A 24652-nucleotide genomic window follows, 5' to 3' on the forward strand; every position below is an offset into this window, starting at 1 on the left:
TCCACTCTGGGACTCAATACCAGGGCAACAACTGGAAGAGCACCAGTCACATATGGGATGTGGGTGAAGTCGCTGGAAAAGGGGCAAGTGCCAGGCAAACCTCCGGAAGCCAGGCAGTGGCACAATGCCCTCTCCAAGACCTTCCCCCACACAGAGCCACAAAGGAATGAAGAGGGTTGCCCTAACCTGGTGACTACCTAAGGCTCTGCCCCACACACTTTACAGATGCCTTTTACAGGGAGTCAAAGTACCTCTCTTGAATAAAAAAAAAACAAATACAGGGGCCTGCTAAATTGAGGAGACAAGAAATACAGCCCAAATGAAAGAACAGAATACCCACCCCCCAATAAGTATATCAAACAAAAATAGCCAACCCATCAGATGCAGAGTTCAAAACACTGCATCTGATAGGCTGGCTGAGAGAATCAGGATGCTCGGAGAACTCGTTGAGTATGGCAACAACATAAAGAAAGAAATGAAGGTTAGACTAAGTGAAATAAAGAGAAATCCACAGGGAACCAACAGTGAAGGAAAGGAAGCCAGGATTCAGATCAACAACTTGGAACATAACAAAGAAATAAACAGAACACAAAGAAGAAACAAGAACTGAAAAACACGGGGAAGTATAAGAAGACTTTGGGACATCTCCAAACATGCCAACATCTGAATCACAGGGATGCCAGAGGAGAAGAGGAAGAGCAAGAAATTGGAAACTTATTTGAAAAAAGAATGAAAAAAAACCTTCGTTAATTTCACAAAGGAAATAGACATACAAGTGCAAGAAGCACAGGGAGTCTCATATAAGTTGGACCCAAAGAGGACCACACCAAGAAATATCACAATTAAAATGCCAAAGGTAAAAGACAGAGAATCTTTTTTATAAGTGGTACATTCTTTTTTTTTCATATTTTATTTATTTATTTTTGGAGAGAGGGGAAGGGAGGGAGAAAGCGAGGGAGAGAAATATCGATGTGCAATATACACATCGATAAATATGCCCCCACTTGGAGCCCTGGTCTGCAACCCAGGCATATGTCCTGACTGGGAAGTAGAAGCAGTGACCTTTCAGTTCATAGGCTGGCAATCAGTCCACTTAGCCATACCAGCCAGGGTATAAACAGAGAATCCTAAAAGCAGCAAAAGCAGAGAGCTACCTACAAAGGAGTATCCAAATGACTATCAGCTGATTTCTCAAAAGAAACTTTGCAGGCAAGAAGTACTCAAAGTGATGAAAAGGAAGGACATACATCCTAGATTACTCTAGACAGCAAAGCTATCATTTACAATGGATGGACAGATAAAGTGCTTCCCAGATAAGGTTCAGTTAAAGGGGTTCATCATCATTAAGCCCTTATTACATGAAATGTTGAAGGGACTTATCTAACAAAAAGAAGAAAATCAAAACTATGAACACTAAAATGACAACAAACTCACAACCATCAACAACTAAACCCAAAAAACAAAAACAAACTAAGCAAACAACTAGAACAGGAACAAAATCAGAGAAATGGAGATCACATGGAGGGTTATCAGCGGGGAGGGGAAGGGGAGAATGGGGGAAAGGTGCAGGGAATAAGAACATAAATGGTAGATACAAAATAGACAGAGGGAGGTTAAGAAGAGTATAAGAAATAGAGAAGCCAAAGAACTTGTATGTACAACCCATGGTCGTGAACTAAGGAGGGGAAATACTGGAGGGATGGGGGTGCTGGGCAGAGAGGGATAATGGGGAGAGAAAATGAGACAACTGTAATAACATAATCAATAAAATATACGTTAAGATTAAATTAATTAATTCGAAGGCAAGCGCTTGTGAGGATTGGGTATTCTAAAATTCTCTGATATACAGAAACTAACTCAAATGCTTTTCAAGTTCACATGATCTAAGATTAATCATTAGTAAATAAAAGCTAAATTGGTTTGGTTCAATTATAGCAAAATAAGTCATGGCTTTCTAGTTACTGATATTACATGTGATATTTATATTTTACCCAGACATTTCTTTTGATTTATTGATATGATATGTGACATTTATTTTTTACCCAGGATTTACAAAATAAATCCAAGTTTGTACGTGAATTTGCTGTATATGAAATACGTTGCTAGAAGTATAATATATTCACAAATTTGACTGGCTAGTTTTATTAAAAATTGAGGTTTTTAGGAATAAAATTTGAATATATATAATTAAAATTACTAAGAATAACTTTAAGCACACCCTAAAAAGGTCTGTTTTTCTCTCCTCACAAAAAAGTAATAGACCTGGCTGGTGTAGATCTGTGGATTGAGTGCAGGCCTACGAACCAGTTCAAAAGGTCACCAGTTCAATTCTAAGGGCACATTCCTGGGTTGCAAGCCAGGTCCCCAAGTAGGGGCATGCAAGAAGCAACCACATATTGATATTTCTCTCCTCCTCTTTTTCCCTTTCTTCCCCTCTCTCTAAAAATAAATAAAATCTTTTTTAAAAGTGTAAACTAATCAGGCTTGTTTTTTTCTTAACAGTTAACATTGCATGGGAAGCATTATAAAACAGGTGATGAAAAACTAAGCTATATTATATGGGTAAACAATGGTTGTAAAATAATTGGGTCTGTGGGAAACCCACGACAGTTCCCTGGCAAACTCCAGTTTTCAGTTTTGACATTCCTCAGGCATCACGGTGCATTTAAGATGGACTTAATGAGGGAACTTAGGAGCTGATATTATTTACTATTTAAAGATTTTATCTATTTATTTTTAGACAAAGGGCAAAAAAGGAAGAGAGGGAGAGAAACACCAATGTGTAGTTGCCGCTCAAGTGCCCCCTAATTGGGACCTGGCCCACAACCCAGGCTTGTGCCCTGACTGGGAATCGAACCAGCAACTCTTTGGTTAGCAGTCCAGTGCTCAATCCACTGAGCCACACCAGCCAAGGCTGGAGATGACATTATTGTATGAAGACATCTTCTGCTACTGACAAAGAGATTCTGTTTCTTGGAAAGGGCACTGAATAAAGACACTCCCCAATCTCTCTGACACCTCCACCTACAACGGACACCAAAGACTCCTCAAAAATGAGAAGCTGTGAACATGAGAAGTAGACACCTATCCCAAGACATTAGCAATTCCTGTATACCTATGGATTGATGTTGAACTCAAAAAACAATTGTTTGATTGTCTTTATCTGTCTGCTAGCTAATGATATTAGTCATAATAGTAATTACACTTGGTCTTTAGGTTTTTCTATTTAGTCCAACTGTTAATAATTACTATCAATTGCATAAGGCAACTTTTAATACCCTTTTTATACTTATATAAATGTTATACTAGATTCACAATATAGAAAAAAATGAGACAGATGGCAAAACTCAGGTGATGCTACACAAAACACAATAGATCCAGAGTGTTTTTTCCCAGAGAGGTCCATGAGACCTGACTGCTTTCCTTTTACCTGCTGTCAATACTGAGACTTCCTAGGAATGAGTCTTACCTGAGCTGTGAGACAACACTATCTGACTAACTGGTTGGTTACCAATGAATCCATCCTTTGGATCAATTTATGACCAAAATGGAGAATTGTGAATGTAACAGGGGATCTGTAATAAATTTGACAAGTCCAGTGAACTTCACAGGGTGATATGGCCATAAATTCTTTTTTTTTGTTTGTTTTCGTTTATTGATTTGAGAGAGAGAGAGAGAGAAATCAATTTGTTGTCCCATTTACTTATGCATTCATTGGTTGCTTCGTATATATGTGCCCTGACTGGAGATGGAACCTGCAATCTTGATTTATCAGGCAGGTACTCTAAAAACACAGCTACCAGTCCAGGACCCTGATCTTAAATTCTTAACTGCAGGGGGATGAGTAATCAAGCCCCAGGCATTTAACTTCTTTGGGATAAATTTTATATTTGCCTTAAGCAAGCCCTATCCATTGCTCTTATAGTCTAGGTTAACACACCTTTAAAATAACAGAGTAATCCTCTTACTCAGATCTCTCAGAGGCCGCCCTCCAGGGCGCACATAATCTCGTTAACTACTGTGTACCTTGCTTTCTCCCACCTTCAAGTGATCTTCCCTCTCTAGTTCCAAACCTATAAAGGAAATGCAAAACTATAATTCTTCAAGGTATTTGAGATCTTGCTTCCCCTAATGTCATCATTTTGGCTCATATAAACTCATAAGAAAATCCTCTACAGGTCTAGATGTTTCCTATGCTGACAGAATGAATCAAAATTTGGAGATTTAATCTAATCCTAATCAAAACCCAAAGGGTTATTTTCTCAAACTTGACAAAAAGGTCCAATTATACCTGAAAAATAACTAAGAAAAATTCAGAAATAAATGAGCAAAGATGCAAAGTCTGCCCTAAGAAACATCAAAAGTTATATACCTAGCAATTAAAACTGAGGTACTATGCTGGCTGGTGTGGTTCAGTGGGTTGGAGCGTTGTTCTGTGGGCCAAAGGGATTGTGAGTTTGATTCCTGGTCAGGGCACATGCCCTGGATGTGGGGTCTGTCCCCAGTTACGGTGCTTCTGGGAGGGCCACTGATTGATGTTTCTCTATCCTGTCCACAAGTGAGGATTAAAAAACAATAATAATAAATAAAAATTTAAAAATTTAAGAAATAAAAAAGGAGGTACTGAGGAAGAAATAGATGAAACGACTCAAAGAGTACAAAAACAATCTGTGAATTTATTTAGTATGTATTTTTAAAATATCTTTCAAGTTACTAAAAAAATAAGTATTCCATAAGTAGTATTGGGACAACTGACTAGGAATATGAGGAAAAAATTAAATTGTATCCATAACTCAAAATTCCACCTTTCCAAATCAGACTAAAAAGAAACCATTTTAAATATCAGCAGAAATATTTTTTGTCACCCTAACACAGAGAATGACCTTCTTCTAGGCCATGAGCACCCACGCCTGTGTCAGGGGCTACGCTTTATGGCATCGATATACATTCCTTTTTTATCTTAGTGACAGAATACCATCCACCCCAACATCACACAAACACCCAAATTTTAGCTGGGCACTTCACAATTAGCTGTTACTTTCATCCCCCAATGCTCTACTGTAGCCTTGTGAAAAAATTCTAGATAACTTGATACAAAGTGATAAGCACAACTTCCAGATTATATTCTTAAAAAAGGTCTACCTTCTGCTTCTTTCTCCCTTCCTGAAGCTGGGAGAAAGCAACAACCAGTACAGGCACCTCGGGCTCACAGATGGAATTCACATGGTAGCACAACAAAGCTATCCCCGGACCATACCCCTCTGGACTATTCTGTGGAAGAGAAGAAAGCTTTATCTTTTCTAAACCACTGCAGTTGGTCTCTGTCACAGCAGTTTAGCCTAGATTCTAACATCAAACCTGTAAACCACAGAGGAAAAGATAGATCTTAGCACTCATAAAGTAAAAATATTTCACATGGAATATGTATAGTTACATTTATATTGTACAAAGTTAATTTTGCAAAGTTGAAATATAAACAATAAACAGTGAAAAATATATTTCTATATGATATGTGGTAACTATGTGGTAAAAAACTAAATAAGTTAAAAAGAACACGTATCCCAAAGAGGACAAAACAAGTGAGTAGACATTTCCAGAGAAAACATAAAAACCAAAGAAAATTGACATGATTGTAGCTCTAATATTCTAATAAACATAAATCAAAATAAGATATTTTTCTTAATTATATTTATAAAGATTAAAAATATGGAAAAGTGGGAACTCACACACAATTAAAGAAAATACATATAAATTGGTACAACTCTTCTACAGGAAAATTTGCCAAAACAGAAAAAAAAATTTTAAATATTTTATTTATGTATATTTAGACAGAGGGGAAGGGGGGGAGAAAGAGAGGGAGAGAGACATCAATGTGTGGTTGCCCCACACACCCACTACTGGGGACCTGGCCTGCAACTCAGGCATGTGCCCTGACTGGGAATTGAACCAGCAACCCTTTGGTTCACAGGCAGGCACTCAATGCACTGAGCCACACCAGCCAGGGCCAAAACAGAAAAAATTTAATGTACATATTCTTTTATCCAACAATTCCACTTAATACTAAGGAAATAATCAGACAGACATGCATGTATATGACAGCACATGTACGCATCAAGAAAGATGAGAACAGGAAATGACTGAAGACACACAGATCACCGGCCACTGGTAAGAACAGGTTCTGTGGAGTTGGTATGAAGCAAGATCAAGAAAGAACAGTAGGAGAGCACTAAAGGTAGCAAATACATTTCTACAAAACGAAAGGCAGAGAATGAGGATAATCATAAGAGGAATGAAAAGATCAAGAGAGGATTTTTCCCTTAGAATGTTAATGGTAATAACATGAGAAATGGAGAAATGATGATGCAGCAGGGAGACACTGGAGTAACATGAAGGGACTATAGAAAAACAGAAGGGGTTATTACCCACCAGTAAAACCCAGGCTGAGGGTTGGGGGAGCGGGAAGGCAAGCCACGAGGGCTGACCTCCCAGAGCTACCGCAGCGCAGATCTTTGAGACACCATTCAAAGACTGTTTGACTTGGTGTGGGTAACACTAGACACGTGGAACAAAAATGTTTTGCAAAGGCAAATCTTAATGGCAATTACTTCTTTCTCTTTCCAGTAGGCCCCCAGAGTTTTGTTCCCATTATATGACTTGCATGTCCTAAGAAGTCTTATTTGTTCTTAAACCTACTAAGGCTAGTAATATTTGATACTATATTTATGAAATTAATTATAACATAAAACAATGAGATGGGTGTAAAAAGAAAGGTTATTTCCCTGAAAATTATATGTTACTAAAAAACCTGATAGAAGTAGTTTTTTTTTAGTTACTGTTAAATTAGATGTAGGTAAGGCAAGTATAAAATATTGGCAGAAAACACCATAAAAAATGCACAGGCACTCTGCACCCAGAAGACTTTGTAAATGTCCAAGTTCTTGCTATTCTTTAAAGAGCTGGACATAAAACTATTTTGGAGGTTTATGTTTGAGATAGACATGGTGATTTCTAATTGGGGAATCCATCCTCAAAGAAAAAGCACTGGCTGGCACCCCTATAAACAAATTTTAAAAAATAATTGCAGAAGCCCAGGCCAGATAGCTCAGTTGGTTAAGCATCATCCTGATACATCAGGATTGTGAGTTCGATTCCCAGTCAAGGTAGATACAAGAGGCCACCAATGAATGCATAAACAAGTGGAAAAACAAATCAATGTTTCTCTTTCCCTCTCTCTATCTTTTCTTCTCTAAAAATCAATAAAACACTTTTAAAAATTGCAAACAAATGTAAAAGTGTAAGTTATTAAATGTTTACATTTATAGGTATGTATATTTGTATGATCTTCCATTTCGACCCTTTGATTAAATTAATAGCTATAAGCTACAACTGCAGTGGTTAAGGAGTTTTTGTTCCTGTAAGTTCTGTAAATAACAGTTACAAACCATTTAAAAAATGTAAGAAGTTTTTTAAACAAAATAATTAATGTATTTTCCCTTCTCTTTTATTTAAAGAGTCTGACTTTTTTCTGATACTCAGAATCATCTAACTAGGTAATCAACTAGATATTTCCAATGTGTTAGTTTTACAGCTATAATACAGTGATGCCCTCACTGAATGATTAGGACTTTGTCCTATGCTAAATGGTGCCAGCCTGACTGCTTCCAAGTGTTCCAGCTCTCTATCTTATCACAAGGTTTTTCAGCTGTGACCTGTGTTGCTGTCTGAATGCTTCCTTAAAAATAAGTAAGCATTTTCAACATTACTGGCATAAATGACTTTTTTCTTTACATGCCTATTTATTCTACATTTTTACCAAAAGTCACTTGTCACTGCTTACTCAGAGACTTTAAGTATGAGTAAGGCAAATTTAATACTTGGAATTTAAGTATATTAATAAGTCATTTTTGTGGTAAAAATGAAGATTATTGTTCTGACACCAATATAATTATTTATTTCACAATTCCAGCCTTAACATTAAAATATCACAATATACCTGAACACTCACTGCAATGTAACTGTTACTTTATCGAAGGCCTGGAGTTTGTGGCAATTGTATCATGATCAGAAGTTTACATGTGGCACAGCCAAAAAAGATTTGAGAGGATCTCAAAACTAAAAGTTACTATTTAGCTCTAGAAAGTAATCTGCTTTCATTCTGACACCCCAATAGTTCTGTTTGGTTTGTTTTTTATGTGGAAAGTACAAGAGTATACACTAATGTGCTGAGTAATCAAATCACCTAATTCTACATAAAAGTCAGAATTTTTCTTGCAAATTACTACTAAGCTTTTTATCTAGCTACATTAAAAGTGTTAACCAGGCCCTGGCCAGGTAGCTCTCAGTTGGTTAGAGCACTGTCCTAATAATACCCCAAGGTTGCGGGTTCAACCTCCAGTCAGGGCACACACAAGGGCAATGAATGCACAAATAAGTGGAAGAGCAAATTGATATTTCTCTCTCCCTTCCTCTTACTCTAAAGTAAATTTTAAAAAAATTAAACGGTCATAATATAAACTCTAAAACTAAATAATATCAATTAATGTATAAAAACTTGAATCTAGCTTTTTGGTTAACATTTTTATCCTACAAGGTCTTACATGTGTGAAATTCACTAAGAAATAATAACATCTCTTCTCCCTCAACTATATCTTCCAAAATGAGAAGAGATACCTGTTTTAAAACCTAAATGACTAACAATAATTAAGTCTCTCACCCTTTCTAAAAACTTAATGAAAAGAACCCACAACTTTAATGATGTCTCATCACCTGCAAGTCTCTTCATTACTTGTCTAAGCTTCATCTTCTGACATTTCGTAGCATTTCCTGCAACACCTGAGTATGTTAAGCCTGCCTGTCCTTTCCTACTTCACCCACCCGGACATACTTCAATTCACTCTTCAAAAATTTGCTAAGAGATTAACTTGTTTAACCACTAATAATTACTGACTATGACTATATTACTAAGTTTAAAGTCTAGTGCTATGTGTTAAAAATATGTAACTTTAAAAAAATATTTTATTTATTTAGTTTTAGAGAGAGGAAGAGAGGGAGAAAAACATCAGTCTCACATGCCCCAACGGGAGACCTCACCCAGGCATGTGCCCTGACTGGGAATCAAACCTGTGACCTTTCAGTCACCCAGGCTGGCACTTAATCCACTGAGTCATGCCAGCCAAGGCCTAAATATGTAACTTTTAGATAAAAAGATGCAGTCCTTGCTCTCAAAGACTTTAACAATATGGTGACTCTCTCCCTAAAACCTTACCCCTCATAGAGCTACCTCTTTTTGTTAAATCTAATTCTTCTGACGTACATATCACACACTATTCTATTTACATGACTGTTGTCCTCTACTAGCCTGTGAACTAGGGGATAAGTAACTGTTTTTATTCATCTCCATTGTATTAGCACCTAGCCAATGAACTACCAATAGTAGTTGCTAAATGCTGAAATGAATTGTATTCAGTACAGCATGAGCAAAAACAAAAAGCTGACGAAAGAAAAGTGTCTTTTAGAGCCACATCTTATTTTACAAACATATTTAAATAAGATTTCGTTTTAATCCCTAGCATAACTTTGGCCAAATTTTTGCATCTTATCTATCTATAAATCTCGAATGTGCCTCCAATTAATTCTGTGTGTCTAATTCTTACCCCTGTTTATAAGAAAGTTCCTATAAGGAAAATTGTAGAAGAATATAGCAGTGGCATAAAAAAATTACTGATGTCTTATGTACAACATATTACCAAGTTACCTGGTTATATGTTGCCTTTCACTTTTTAAAAATTGTGTTTAATGTACATTTCAGTGGTATTAAATATGTTCACGATGTTACATAATTATCATCACCATCCATTTCCTGGCATTTCACTGTCTTTATACTAAAATCCCCAGAAAGTAAATTAAAATTGTAATATGTAATGTTTTAAGTATTCACTAGAAAAGAAGCAAAAAAAAACTTATTAAAACAAAGTTAGGTCCTCTGAAGAACTCAAATTTGTGTCATTAAGGCAAGTCTTTAGTAAATTAGATGAATGTAATAAATTTGGTTTTAAAAAGTTATGGCTTTAACTTTAACCAAACAAGCTAACAATCCTATACAATGTTAACAATTTTGAAAAATATAAATTCCTATTTTCAACTAAATTGAATCATTATTCTGGCAATTTTTTGTTTCAACAGTAACTACATTTTTGTAGCAGACAGCTTGAAGATAATTTTTAAGATCTTTAGGTAACTTAAACCTTGGACTGACATTAAAGTGAGTTAAATCATGACTATTAGCTACCAAGATCATTTTTAAGTAAGATAAAATATTGAAACATTGATTAGTAAGCATACTTTTAAGTTTATATATCCTTGCTTCTTATTTTAATATTAACAAGCTGTAATTCTGGGTCAGGTTAATGCAAGTGTTCATTTTTGCCACTTTATGGTACAAAAAGGGTCTGTGCAGCTGTAAAAAGTTGTGTTACATGTGCTCATGAGCTCTGCTACTCTGATGAAATGCTGGGGTATGAGACAGTTCTCAATTATTCATCCCAACCATTCTCTCTGAAACAGAAATCAGTTTGGCTAAAAGTTACAATCAATGTGAGTAGCTGAGACTACACTAGCAGCAACAGTGACAAGAGAAGTACAATTGCGTATATACATTTTTAAAAAAGGGCTTTGTCCCAAAGGTGGGATTCTAGGGCTTTTTGGTCCCTTGACGCCTTTCCACTCTTAGAACTTACTGAGAACTCCAACAAGCCTTTTTTTTTAATGTGGATCATAGAAACTGACATATACTACATTGGAAATTAAAACTTAGATATTATTTTAAACATTTATTAATGCATTTGAAGACAGCAATGAGTACATTGCATATGAACACAAATAACACCTTACTATTATTATGAAAATACTTTTGATCTCATAGATCCCCTTAGAAAGAACCGCTGACCTCAAGTAAAGTATCCATTTGTTCCAGAATATGAAAGACCTATTATGAAGGAAGGACTTAACTTGGAAAGTGAATTTTATATGCCTTGATTTATAATAGCCGATTCTAAAAAGAAGTTATGAAACATTTTAAATTTTAGCAATTTCATTCAGTGTTGATGGGTCTGCTTCCTTGGGGGTAATGATTAATACCTTCATCTTCAATATCAAAGGCTATCCTATGCCTTCTATGTAATGTGCCTAAAAGCAGAAATGCGGCCCTAGCTGGTGTAGCTCAGTGGATTGAGCTCGGGCCTGCGAATCAAAGTATCACAGTTCCATTCCCAGTCAGGGCACATGCCTGGGTTGCAGGCCAGTTCCCAGCAGGGGATGCATGAGAGGCAACCATACACTGATGTTTCTCTCCCTCTCTCCTTCCCTTCCCCTCTAAAGATAAATAAATAAAATATTTTCAAAAAATAGCAGAAATGCTGTATCCTACCAGAATAATTTTCTGTGCTTTACAATGACTTTATTACATCCTTAACTATCTAAAGAAAAAAGGAATAAAGGTTCTCTCACCTACAAACCAGTTGTTCATGAGAAAACCACAAGCCCCAAATGGATTAGCTTTGTGCTAATGCCCATGATATTAACACTCATAATATTGAACACAGACTTCATAACTGACCTAAATGCCCTGGAATTCTCCTTCATCAGTCTGGCCTTGGCTGGGTTGCTCAGTTGATCAGAACACTGTCCTGGTACTTCAAGATTCTGGGCTTGATCTCCAGTCATTGCACATACAAGACTCAACCAGTGAATGCCCAAATCAATGAATGTGTCTCTCTCTCTCTACTCCTCTCTTCCTCTTTCTCTAAAATCAGTGAATCAACCAATAAATCAACTTTAATAGTAATTAAAAAAATCAGTCTAGAATTTTCTGGTCAGTACCAATGAGGTAATCTGTTACATGGTCCCTTTCTATCCTCCCCAAAAGAAGCTGAGGTTGTCTGCTGGATAAGACCGCCACTTTGTCCTGAGGGAAAATAATCCTTTTCCTTCTGCTGATACCTCTCTCACCTGCCCAGTTTCTGCCTTTAAATGTCTTCCATTTGTATAGCTTCTCGGAGTAACTCTCACTGCTCCCCAATTAGTGAATTGTACCATAAAGCCAATCAGATCTTCACACTGACTGAATTTTTGTTCTTTAACACAGCAAATCTATTATCTTTTATGTTTATTTACATTGTTACTTTGACTAAATAGGTAACCAAAAACTGCTTTTCATGCACCCATGATTCTACTTTATCTTTTTTATCTGATTTTTTAAATTTTTAATTGAATTTATTGAGGTGACATTGGTTAATAAAATCACATCGTTTTCAGGTATACAATTCAGTTCTACAGTATATCATCTGCATATTGGATTGCGTTTACCACCCCAAGGCAAGTCTCCTTCCAACATCATTTATCCTCCTCCTCACGATTCTAATCAAGCTGCAAATCTTCTAATAACTCTTAATTTTCCATTCTCCAATTCATATCATAAAAGTAGAAAATAAAAAACTTCTCACAATATTATAGCAAAAGTATCTTTGCAATTTGCCACTGTGACTCAAGAAAATCAGAAAGATTTGTCACTTCTACTAGATTACTACTGCTAGAAAGAATTAGGTTTGTCTGACATGTTACTATTGTAAAAGCACATCAGAAAAGTTGTCAAATCGAGACATGTGTCCTTCCTAGGTTAAGTTTGTATAGGAAAAGTGTTATTATTAAACATTTCAAAAATTTTGTTTACTGAGCATTCCCCAGACACGTGTCAGTGTCCTCACCATCCATTATATTTTTACCCTCGGGGGAAACACTGATCAAAATTTTCATGAGTTAGATACTGTACTCCAACAGAGAACTTTATGCTCCTCCATCCTGGTATTATAAATTCCAATGACAAATTAACCACAGCCATTAAGTCTCTACTTTTCACAGATAGCTTTTATTTTATTCTGGTGTTTTCTTGAAAGCTCTGCCACAATGTACAGACCACAGTTTGTGTCTTCAACAAAAGGGAGTTTCAGAGTCTGGGGAAAGGATTGTACTTTCAAACTGTTGACACTCCAAAGTACTCCAAGTACTTCAAACTATTAACACTCCAAAGATTAGAATAGCAGTACAAGCTCCTAAGGTGATATATCTCAAACAACTTTAGGACCATCTTTGGGTAAAGACTTCCAGGACGCTTGAAATTTTTTTTTTAATTTATTGATTTTAGAGAGAGAGAGAGAAAGGAGAAGGGGAGAGAGAGAGAGAGATTGACTTGTTGCATTCATTGGTTGCTTCTTTCTGTGCCCTGAGATTGATCCGGCAACCCTGGCATATCTGGATGAGATTCTAACCTACTGAGCCAACCGGCCAGGGCCCAGAACCCTTTTAAGTCTAGAAGCAAATACCTTCATAACAGTTGTCAGCTAACCCAATCTCCAGAGAAACAAAACCAAAAAGTACAGAGTACTGAATAAACTAACAATGAAAAGTTTATTTGATTGGAATATTGCTGATACTGTTTTAATGTTTTATTTTCTTTCTTCTTAATCTACCTTTAACTACAACAATTTAGTAAACTCTCCTTCTGTAAACTAAAACTGAACATTTGAAAATACTACCTTTCACTAACTCTCAAAATTCCAAAATTCTTTAGAGACTCTCCTTTTCATAGCAATAGAAATATTTGCATAGATTCAATAAATCATCCTTTCCGACAGGATATAATTGAACAAACTTATTGAACAACAAAAGTTTTACCTAGAGTGTTCACATTTGAGAGCAATACTCATTTAAACAGGTATGACAAGGTACTTGTAAGGAACTAAGGCTGACTTGTAGATCCAACACCTACAAATCCATACCAGGAACACTAGTCTGCTCCCTGCCTTATAGGGGCTCAGCCTTACAGGTGTTAAGGAAGATCACACCCTGGCAGACCAGGATCATTAAGAAAGTTGAGGGACATTTAAGGATACTACTGTGGGTAAAATCTGGTAGTGTTCTGGGCTTGCTTTCCTAGTCTGAGAAAAACAAGTAACAGTGGCTTTTAAATGTGCTAGCTGAGATTCTTTATGAGGAGTTACAGTCACAGTTAATTTTGTAGCCTCAGTAGATATACAATAGTATATAGGTTACCAATATGCAAAAAAAATTCAAGGAGCCCTTGCTGCACCTAAGAAAATAATCAGACATACCTCATCATGAGACCAGCCTATTATAGGGCTGAAGAAAAATCTTTGCCCTGACTGGTGTGGATCAGTGGATTGAGGTTTCCAGTCGGGGCGCAAGCCTGGGTTGCAGGCCAAGTCCCCCAGCCGGGTGTGCGCCAGAGGCAACAGATCCATGTCTATCCCACGTTGTTTCTCTCCCTCTCTTTCTCCCTCCCTTCTCCTTTCTCTAAGAATAAATAAAAATAAAATCTTTAAAAAAGAGAAAAATCATTAACATTATCATGACCACAAACCTATAAAAATCTTACCAAAACCATTTCTTCTAAACAATACAAACACAAATCTAATTCCTCAGTAAACTTAGGATGATGTGATTATCTATAATAATTAAATATATGCAAATTAATGTGAAATTATTCCCGTTAAGAATATAATATTTTAAAAAATTTCTCAGAGTGCAGTGGCAGAAGTATAAAATAGTACAACCACTTCCGAAGAGCCTTTTGAAAAAAAAATAATAAAAGCTTTAAAATCTGAAAAGATAGCATTGATCCGCGTTATCACTCTCAAAAATCCACCAAAAAGGACCAGAACTAGTGAGTGAAATGCCACCATCAAATCAGCCAGGGAAAATAAAAATATTATAACAAAACTGATTCTTTGAACATATATCCCAAGAGCACTAAAAAGGTACAGATTTTAGAAAACAAATATTTGTTTGGAAAACAAATATTCTGTAATATCCCAATCCATAACTTGCAGAACTGAAGTTTAGGGAATGGAAGGCATATAAGAGAAGTGGGAATCACAGATCTTGGAACCCATGTTTGCATAGCAAAAAAAAAAATCATGGGCTACCTTTAGCCTCATTGTTTGAACTTCCCTCAGCCTATCTTTAGTGTTGAAAAAGAGCCACCCAACGTTGCAGGTGATTACCAGAGTTGAGTATACAGGCATAAGCAAGCACTGACTCACCATATAAAACTCACAATCCACACTACTACAGAGTGGCCATTTCCCCTCTCCCCACCAGCTGCCCGTGTGCCAAGATCCCATGAAGCAAGGAAACTCCTAAAATCAATGGCTGACCCTTAAATATAAGATCACAGGTATACCCATCACACAGACCTCAAGAGATTCAGAGGAAGAGTTGTAGGAGAAAATATATTTGAACTCCATTTTCTGTTGCCCAGCTCACCATGATGCTTACCTCAAATATTAAAAACCATCAACATCTAAGTATTTTAAAGAAGTAGTAACAAAACAACAAAACATTGACAGCGCTTTAAAAAGTTGTTCATTAGTTAGATAACATTCCTTATAATAGATTCTAGAGTATACGAATGAAAATGTGATAAAGATAGCAAGTGTAGATGAGAAGCTGGGCCTTAACGTGGGCATTAAAGAAGAGTTTTACTAGTAAAAAGAAATAGGAAAAAAATCACATGTCAAAAAATACATACCATATTTTTAGGACTATAAGATGCACCGGACCATAAGACGCAACTAGGTTTTAAAGGAGAAATATAGGAAAATATTTTTTTTCAATATATTTTGATTCTGTTATTACAGTTGTCCCATTTCCCCCCTTCGTTTCCCTCCACCCTGCACACCCCCTCCCACCCACATTCCCCCCCCCTTTAGTTCATGTCCATGTGTCTTGAGTACTTTAGTTTCTACATTCCCCATACTATTCTTGCCCTCCCCGTCTATCTTCTACCTACCGTCTATGCTACTTGTTCTCTGTACCCTTTCCCCTCTCTCCTCCTCCCATCCCTTGTTGCTAACCCTCCATGTGATCTCCATTTCTGTGGTTCTTTTCCTGTTCTAGTTGTTTGCTTAGTTTGTTTTTGTTTTTGTTTTAGGTGTGGTTGTTAATAATTGTGAGTTTGCTGTCATTTTACTATACATGTTTTTTATCTTTTTCTTAGATGAGTCCCTTAAAATAAAGGCTTAGTGATGATAAACTCCTTGAACTTGATCTTAACTGAGAAGCACTTTATCTGCCCTTCCATTCTAAATGAAAGCTTTGCTGGATAGAACAATCTTGGATGTAGGTCCTTGCATTTCATGACTTGGAATATTTCTTTCCTTCCCCTTCTTGCCTGTAAGTTCTCTTTTGAGAAATAGTCTGATGGGAACTCCTTTGTAGGTAACTGTCTCCTTATCTCTTGCTGCTTCTAGGATTCTCTCCTTCATTTTTAATCCTGACTAATGTAATTATGATGTGCCTTGGTGTGTTCCTTCTTGGGTCCAACTTCTTTGGGACTCTCTGAGCTTCCTGGAGTTCCTAGAAGTCTATTGCCTTTGCCAGAATGGGGAAGTTCTCCTTTATTATTTGTTCAAATAAGGTTTCCACTTGTTGCTCTTCCTCTTCCAGTACCCTTATAATTCGGATGTTGGAACATTTAAAGATATTCTGGAGGTTCCTAAGCCTCTCCTCATTTTTTTGAATTCTTGTCTCTTTATTCTTTTCTGTTTGGATGTTTCTTTCTTCCTTCTGCTCCACTCCATTGATTTAAGTCCCAGCTTTCTTTCCATCACTATTGTTTCCCTGTGCGTTTTCTTTCATTTCACTTAGCATAGCCTTCATTTTTTTAATCTAATTTGCAACCAAATTCAACCAATTCTGTGAGCATCCTGATCAACAGTGCTTTGAACTGCACATCTGATTAAGTTTGCTATCTCTTCGTTGCTTAGTTGTATTTGCTGTGGAGCTTTGATCTGTTCTTCCATTTGGGTCACTATTTTTTTTTTTTTTTTGGTCTTGTCCGCCTGTTATGTAGTGAGGGGTGGAGCCTTAGGTGTTCCCCAGGGTGGGGCAACCCAGTCACTGGGTTGTGTCACTGTATGTGAGGGTGGGGTCCAAGAGCAAACAGTGGTGCTTGCTCCACTTTCTGTCAGATTTCAGTCCCCCTCCACTGCTTCCCGCTAGCAAATTGGGCCCTTCTAATGCTGACTCCAGGGTGGGTGGGCTTGTATACGTTCTAGGACCCTGTGAGTCCTAGAGGCTGGGACTCCCTGTGAGGCTGGGAGTCTCTCTGTGCTTCAACCCCCACAGGTGCTTTCAATCAGTGTTTTGAGGCTTTATTTCCAGGCACTGGGACCTTGGGTTGTGGGGTCTGTCTTGCTTCCCAGTTTCTCCTGGTTTATGTGTGAACAAATGTGGGACCACCTGGTCAGCCAGCTGCCCTGCACACAGTGCGCCTTGCTTCACATTCACCACCTTGCTGGGTCTGCCCATTGCCACCCCATGCCTGGGGTCTGCCAGCCACTGTCTGAGCGCTGGGGGTCTGCTTGCTGCCGTCTTGTGTACCCAGGGTACCTTGCGCACCTGGTGCCACTGCTTTTTGTGCCGCGACCTCTCTTGTGACCCCTCTCTGTTCGGCTGCCCAACTCCACCACACCTACCAGTTTGGATGAATGTGTCTATTTTAACTCCTTGGTTGTCCGACTTCCATACAGTTCAACTTTCTGTCAGTTCTGGTTGTTATTTTGTTTCTAAACTGCTGTCATCCTTATTTTGGTTGTGGAAGGATGCACAGTGTATCTACCTGCACCTCCATCTTGGCCCAAGTTGCGGAAAAAAATTTTGAAGCAAAAATCATGGTGAAATATTTAATAACATAAATAACATAACATTTCACCAATGTCAATGTAAACTACCTTTACTAGCCAGGTAAGCTACATTCAGCCTATAAGACTCACCCCCTTTTCCTCTCAAATACAGGGGGAGTCTGAAAAATATGGGTATGTGAGAAGTGACTATAAAAACTCTGGTGAGGAAGGAATTTTTTTAACCTTGAAAATAGAAAGGAAATCTTCTTAAAAATCTTAGGAAGTTACAAGTTAATTTCCACATCTCTGTAAATAAAAAACAGTATTGAAATGCAAAATAATTATAGTAAATGTAATAAAAGCATAATATTAATACTTAGAAAAATTTATAAATAGCATATATAAATTAAGATTTCAGTGCAATAAGAGACAAATGTCAAAGACATAACAAAAAAAGACATATAACAGGTTAAAATACTGAAAGAATGCTCACTAGAACCAGTCACAGAAGTACAAGTTAAATAAGGTAAATTTTTTGCAATGGAATTGGCAAGAACTAAAAATGATGAGTATACTCAATTCAACAAAAGTATAATAAAATATATGTATTTTAGTGAGCTATAAATCCATATAATTCTTTCAAAATACATAATACGTATATAAATAATACACACAAGTTCACAATACATATATTAACAGCCTTAAAGTACCCTAAGCCCTTCACTCAGTAAATGCATTTCTGGGAATTTATCCCATGGAATAATGTCAAACAACAACATATAAAAGCAGTATGCATTGAAATGTTCATTGAAGCATTATTTATAAAAGTATAAAGGAATGAATCAATCTACCTATATGCACAACCACACACTCCACTATTATCATTCTACTGGAACAGAGAGAAGAATCAGATAACCCTGTGTGGAGGGAGAGAGTTAGGAAGATTTCAAAAAAGTAACTCTTCACAATGGTATTAGAAATAAGCAGATTTTACCAAGCAAGAAGAGAGGAAATAAGAACTGCATACAGAGTAAATCAGGTGCACAATCATAGAGTCGTGAAATTCTATACTCAAGCAATGCTCTGTCTGTAATATGTTTAGAACATGCCGCCTCCTATCTCCTAGTGGTTTTCAGAAACTGCTGTTTGGCCGTGGTATAAGCATGTACAGAACAATACACACAAACAAATAAAAAATATGAGGCTAACTGAATATGATTATTCATCCATATATAATTCGATATACCAGGAAGCAAGTGGAAGGGTTTTAAAAAAACAGATGAGTGTGTTTTAAGCTAAACTCATCCTGAGATCACATGATGTGTTAGAAAGAATATTTAACTACAAGTGGTAAGCCACAGCCAATATCTCTAGTTCTCACTTGCATCATCTGAAAAGGAGGATATAATTGTTCAACTCATCAAATTATTATAATAACCATATGAAATAGATTTGAACATAAGGTAATACGATTTCCTACCTCCCCAAACTAGTTCAACCTCATTCCTTTAAATTACCATGTATCTCATATTCATCCTTCTGCCCATTCGCATTGCTGTTAGTCTAGTCATTAACATGGGACAATTTCTGCAGCAAGCACTAGTCTTTCTTTCCATTTAACAGATTTCTTCCAACTCTGTCTTTCTAAAACAACTTTTTAATCATGTCACATCTCTGCTTAAAAATCTATTAGCTAACCAAAATCCCCCATTCTAACTTTGTCTTCCATTATTTTCAAACAAATTTAAGTAGGTTTCCCCTCCATCCTCTTCTTTGCTCAGGATGTGGTTATCTACAGCCTCTCTTAAATCCCAAGTGAAGTTTCACCAAATCCTCGAAAACCTTTAATTCCAAACCTTTTTTTTTCTTTACATTAGAGGATATCAATAGCAATACACTTAAGCATATGAACTATCCTGAACCATCCTTCCTTCATATACAATAGAAACTCATATTACTGGGAGATGGGGGAGTATGGGTAATATCTATTCAGTAGATTGTATTAAAATATATTGATAGTAAATAAAATATAGTAAATATTATCTTTGACATGGATCACCCTGGAGACAAATAATACTGTTTCTCAATAGATCCAACACAGTCAGTTTGACCACCAGCATTAGAACAGCTATCATTTATTTAGCTCCAAATACCCATAGCTGGCCTGCATTTAGGAGCTACAATACACAAACAAATACTTATATTAATACCTAACAGCCATATTCAGTGTAAGACGCTCACACTGTGAGAACTACTGAGGAACAGAACACAGATGACTCATGTATCCCACCTAGACCAGAAGTTCACTGATTACTATTAAAATTGTTTTCTTTCCCCAACCCCTGTTATTTTTCTAACATAAATAACTGAAGTTCCTGGAGTTAAGTTCAGAAAAGATGAAGCTTCACTCTATGTACATCCTTTCTAAGTAAATTAAGAACTTGAGCATATTACAGTGCCATGTATTTTATTCTGGGCACACTGAATTGTTTCTAGTTACTAAGATAGATGCTGACCTGATTCTTGTTCTCAATTGAATGATCAATTTATTTAATTAACATTACTGTCTGATATAAGACTATCAGCACATCAAAAAGTATTAAACATAAGAAACTAAGAAGTGCTTTGTATTTGTTTCCATGGGTAACTAAAAAATTATTTTTAGCTTACTTGTAAAACACTGATTGCAAATACAGAAACAAACATGCCAGACACATGTAATTAGTTTAGTTGGTACCTCTGGACTTCAGCTGCAACACATCAAATGCCACCAACTAAGAATAAAATATTTGCAATGAGTCACAAAAAATTACCTATTTCAAAAGGTATCTCACATTAAGATGAAAAGGTCAGCCCTGGTTGGTGTAGCTCAGTGGATTGAACGTGGGCCTGCGAACCAAAGGATCGCAGTTAGATTCCCAGTTGGGCACATGCCTGGGTTGCAGGCCAGTTCCCAGCAGGGGACACACGAGAGGCAACCACACACTGATATTTCTCTCCCTCTCTCCTTCCCTTCCCCTCTAAAGATAGATAAAATCTTATAAAAAAAGATGAAAAAGTCAGATTCAAGGTACTATATATCATAAAGTACTTCATTATAAAACAAAAACTTGGAAATTCTGGTCATATTTTATTAATTTTTTTTCTGAGCATGCAATGCTTCTATCCTCCTGTTTCACATATAGTACAAAAGTATTTACACATTCTTTAAACAAATTCTTTTCTTTTATAAGTTTTGGCACATACACACCTATGAACAGACTTTCTGGAAAGGGAAGGGGAAAGAGAGCTTTTACCCAACCTGCCAAAGCTACTACATGTTCTCTTCCGGAACCAACTGTTTACTGTTTACACAGCCCTTCCCTAACACTTTAACTTCTGACTTCAAGTCCCCACGGTATGATTATAGAGTTATTTCCTCAACAAGCTTGCAGAAAATATTAATGACAAAGCAAAGGAATTCAATGCTAAGATACTTAGACAACAACAGAGAAAATCCTGATACTCAATTAATTATATAACAATGTCCCATTCCTTTTAACCTCATTTAAAAACCTTCCTTAAAATTATCTTTTTTGTTGTTTCTTCCCACCTCCTAACAACACTTCCATCAGCTCTGCCATAGCGCCTCTTTTAAAAGAGAGATTTGACGCACAACCTCTGTTAGTGTTGCCTCACAGACCCTGTTCCTTTACACTAACAACCCATAAAAGGAGAAACACATCATCCTTACAGGCTGCTTTCTGATTTTTTCAGATCCTCACAATGGGCTTTTCTGCTTCTTATGTCACCATAATGGTTTATGCTGTCAATAATCTTTTTTACAAGGAAGTGCAAAAGTATGTTTCAACAATCATGTCATCATAGAAACCAGAAAAGATATAAATAACTATGGCTTCTCTCTGGACTCAGAGACTAGACAGCCTTCTGTTTCCACTTATACCCACCTTCCATTTACCTCAAAAATCATCATACACACGAAATACCAAAAATCATCATGCGAAACAATTAAGGTAAAAGGTTTAAGGTTTTCTTCTAAACATCTCTTGCAAGTAAATGTTCATCACAATATAGCAAATAAGGAAAATTAGACAAATTTCATTATTTTAGTGCACCAATAATAGTTAGAAAAAGTCTAACCACTAAAAATTAAAACCTTGCATTTGAATATTTTAATCCTTCCTTTCCTTTTTAAAAAAATTTTTATTGTAGTTTTTCCATTACCATTTAGTCCCCTTATACCCTCTTCCCCATCCCACCCCCAGCAAATCCTCTCTTTTCATACTCTCTATTTTTAGTGGAATTCAGGATTAATGTAATTAAAAGTAGAGACTATGTATTTTCTTGCTTTTTGTCCTTAAGAAAGTCATCAAATTTCCTTGGAAAGTCAGTTCCTTACCACTGAAATAAAAAAAAAAGGGAAACAGAGATGACAATCTCCCTGCTCAATGTTGTTAACAGGTATGACCATGCCTTATAGTTTAAGAAAAACCATTTACAAAAGCACAGGAAAAGGAAGAAAATGGGAGTGGTCCTGCATAATCCCACATGAAACCACCTTTTGAGTAACTCTGACCAGAAAGGGCCTTCACAAACAAAAAGCCTATCACTGAAATGGATTATCTGAAACTGATTAACCCACATTCTCCAAAAAAAAGCCAAGCAAGTCAATTTTGAAAGCTATAAAGAAAAAAAGGGATCCTATAACATTTTCTTTTCCTTTTAGGAGAAGTGTGAAATGGAGTGACCTCAAAAAGGCTGCAGGACCACAACCGCACCCGATGCCCATTAGACCCGGCTTTACCTTATTTGTCACATAGGGGACTCACAGTGTCCATTGTTGGATCTTTTCTTCCTGACTCTGAATATTCAATTTACTCATTCTTCTTGGTCTATTTCAATGCTGCTTAAACCAAACAGCCTTTTCTAATGATTCCAATCAGAAGTCATCTCTGCCTGTCTGAACTTTTATCCACAGCTCTCCAAGAGTATGCTTGAAGACAGAATTCAGTACTAACTTGATGAATGAAGGAAGCTGCCCCCCTTGCTCCTTTAATTAGTACTAAATGAGTATCAAATACCTGGGATTCTCCTGTGGTTGTCATTAGTGAGTGACTTCACTTTTCATGGAATGGCTAAACTGTCTACCATTTGGTTGGGTTACTTTTAAAACTGAGTTCATTACCTCATATTCCTTTTTAATCTATATATAATAATCTGAAACAAAATCTCAAATCTTCATTTTGGTGAAAATCTAAAGTCTTCTCTCCATGTGATCTATCAAGAAGTTAGGAAGGAAGGGAAACTAGATTTATTTGAATTCTACTTTCTTTTATTTCCTCATCTTATTCTGTGACGAGATGCCAATAGTTGAAGGCAGAGAAAAAAAGTGCATAGAATAATTCACAAAAGGACTAATTTAACCTCGATAATGGCAAGTTAACTATATATATAAAGTTATAATCCTATGCAACTCAAAACTAAAGGGTAACACATCGTCCTTTAATAACCTTTGAATTTATTATTTAGAAAAAAAAAGTACAGCCTACTATCAGCTAGATTAAATTTGGCCATATATTCTGTTATATTACCAACATATCCAGCCATTTGTGAAGACAAGAAAGAGTAAAATGTACTCTTAGGACTGGTACTCAACCTTGAAGTGCTGAAAGCTACTTCATCATCTAGTGTGGGGACAAACGTATGCACATGTGAACCTAACACTATGTTGTGTGGAAAGCACAGCATAACCATCATCACTGTAAATCACTCAGGTATCCACTTATTGTACCATACACAAATCAAGGCAGAGCTTCGGCTCCCTGTGATTGCCACAAGGATATCTGGAATCACATTGAACTTTTCTCCTCTCCCTGCTCTCACGGAAAGCCTGGGATGGAGAGGTTTTCCCTCTCCTTTTCATCCCATGCAGCACAACAGGCAGGATGCTCTCACAGCTGGATTAGTTTAGATGTTATCATTTAAACACTATAAGAGCACAGCTTTACTTCATATTCCAGAAATGACCCAAAAAGCAGAAAAGCCTTCTCATTAAGATTTCTTCTATAAAATTAAGAGTATCTTTCTAGTTTTAGTTTTGGCATTATTCTAATCCAATTATGGTTTCTATTTTGCCTATAGCACCTATAAGCTAGAAGCAGTCACTTTTCTGCAAATTAGAATTTTTTACAGGCTAATCAGTCACAATCTATTGCCTGTGTTGTGTCCTAAAACTATACACAACTAATAAAATATAATAATACTTTCAAATCAAAGCTAATTCAGTTATTTATCTATGGACAAAACATATGACTTTGTCTATATTTGTCCAAAAATTACAATGGCTATATAATCTAGAATTTGTTTTGGCAAAGGTGAGATACATGATGGGTAATATATTATTGAACCTTTACACTTGGTTCCTTAAAAGCTTCTTCATTTTATTCAGCATTTGGTTTAAATTAAATATTTAAAATTGAAGCTGTTCTATGTTGCAAACACAGCTAAAATAAAGAGCTTCTGTAGCAGCAGTGACCAGATTTTAAATGCAGGTAGATCAATAAAAAAAAAATTCCACCAAGCACAGGCTCCATGTGTGAGTGGAATGGTTTATAATAGCTTGCAAATGACTATGTGCTTGCTGTAACCAGCTGTTCTTAAATTATGAATATGCAACCAATTCATGTTAAAGCCAAATCCCAGCACTATTTCTACAGAGAAATCCCAGTAGTTTTGCTTGTTCTACATGTTAGCTCTGTTAAAGATACAAATAGCAGTAAGCTTCAGAACAAATAGGACCAAACTATTGGCATTTCATGCACTGGGTCCATTATCACAGCAGGGGATGTCAATCATTGGTACATTCCTATAACAGCTCAGGCAATATGACAATGATCTCGTAGGAAAAAAAATCAAAATCTCTGCAGCATACTCAAAGTCTTGACACCCTAATG

The 24652-nt window shown here is 36.5% G+C and overlaps 1 protein-coding gene across 20 annotated transcripts in view; it reads right to left on the minus strand.

Annotated features, from left to right (window-relative positions):
* The window catches only part of BAZ2B (bromodomain adjacent to zinc finger domain 2B), a 372986-nt gene that overhangs the window by 233753 nt on the left and 114581 nt on the right, over positions 1-24652 (minus strand). The window contains exon 6 of one of the 20 annotated variants that reach the window (XM_053655134.1): positions 14166-14367. The exons of 18 other annotated variants lie outside the window; for them this stretch is intronic. The gene's annotated coding sequence lies outside the window, so the exon portion shown is untranslated. Of the gene's footprint in view, positions 1-3940; positions 3964-14165; positions 14368-24652 lie in introns of those variants that run through there. One more of the 20 variants, XM_053655136.1, reaches the window with a different exon arrangement.

This window comes from Artibeus jamaicensis, unplaced genomic scaffold (assembly GCF_021234435.1).
Source record: "Artibeus jamaicensis isolate MK-2021 breed Jamaican fruit bat unplaced genomic scaffold, CSHL_Jam_final contig_936, whole genome shotgun sequence".
In the NCBI taxonomy this organism is placed as follows: domain Eukaryota; kingdom Metazoa; phylum Chordata; class Mammalia; order Chiroptera; family Phyllostomidae; genus Artibeus; species Artibeus jamaicensis.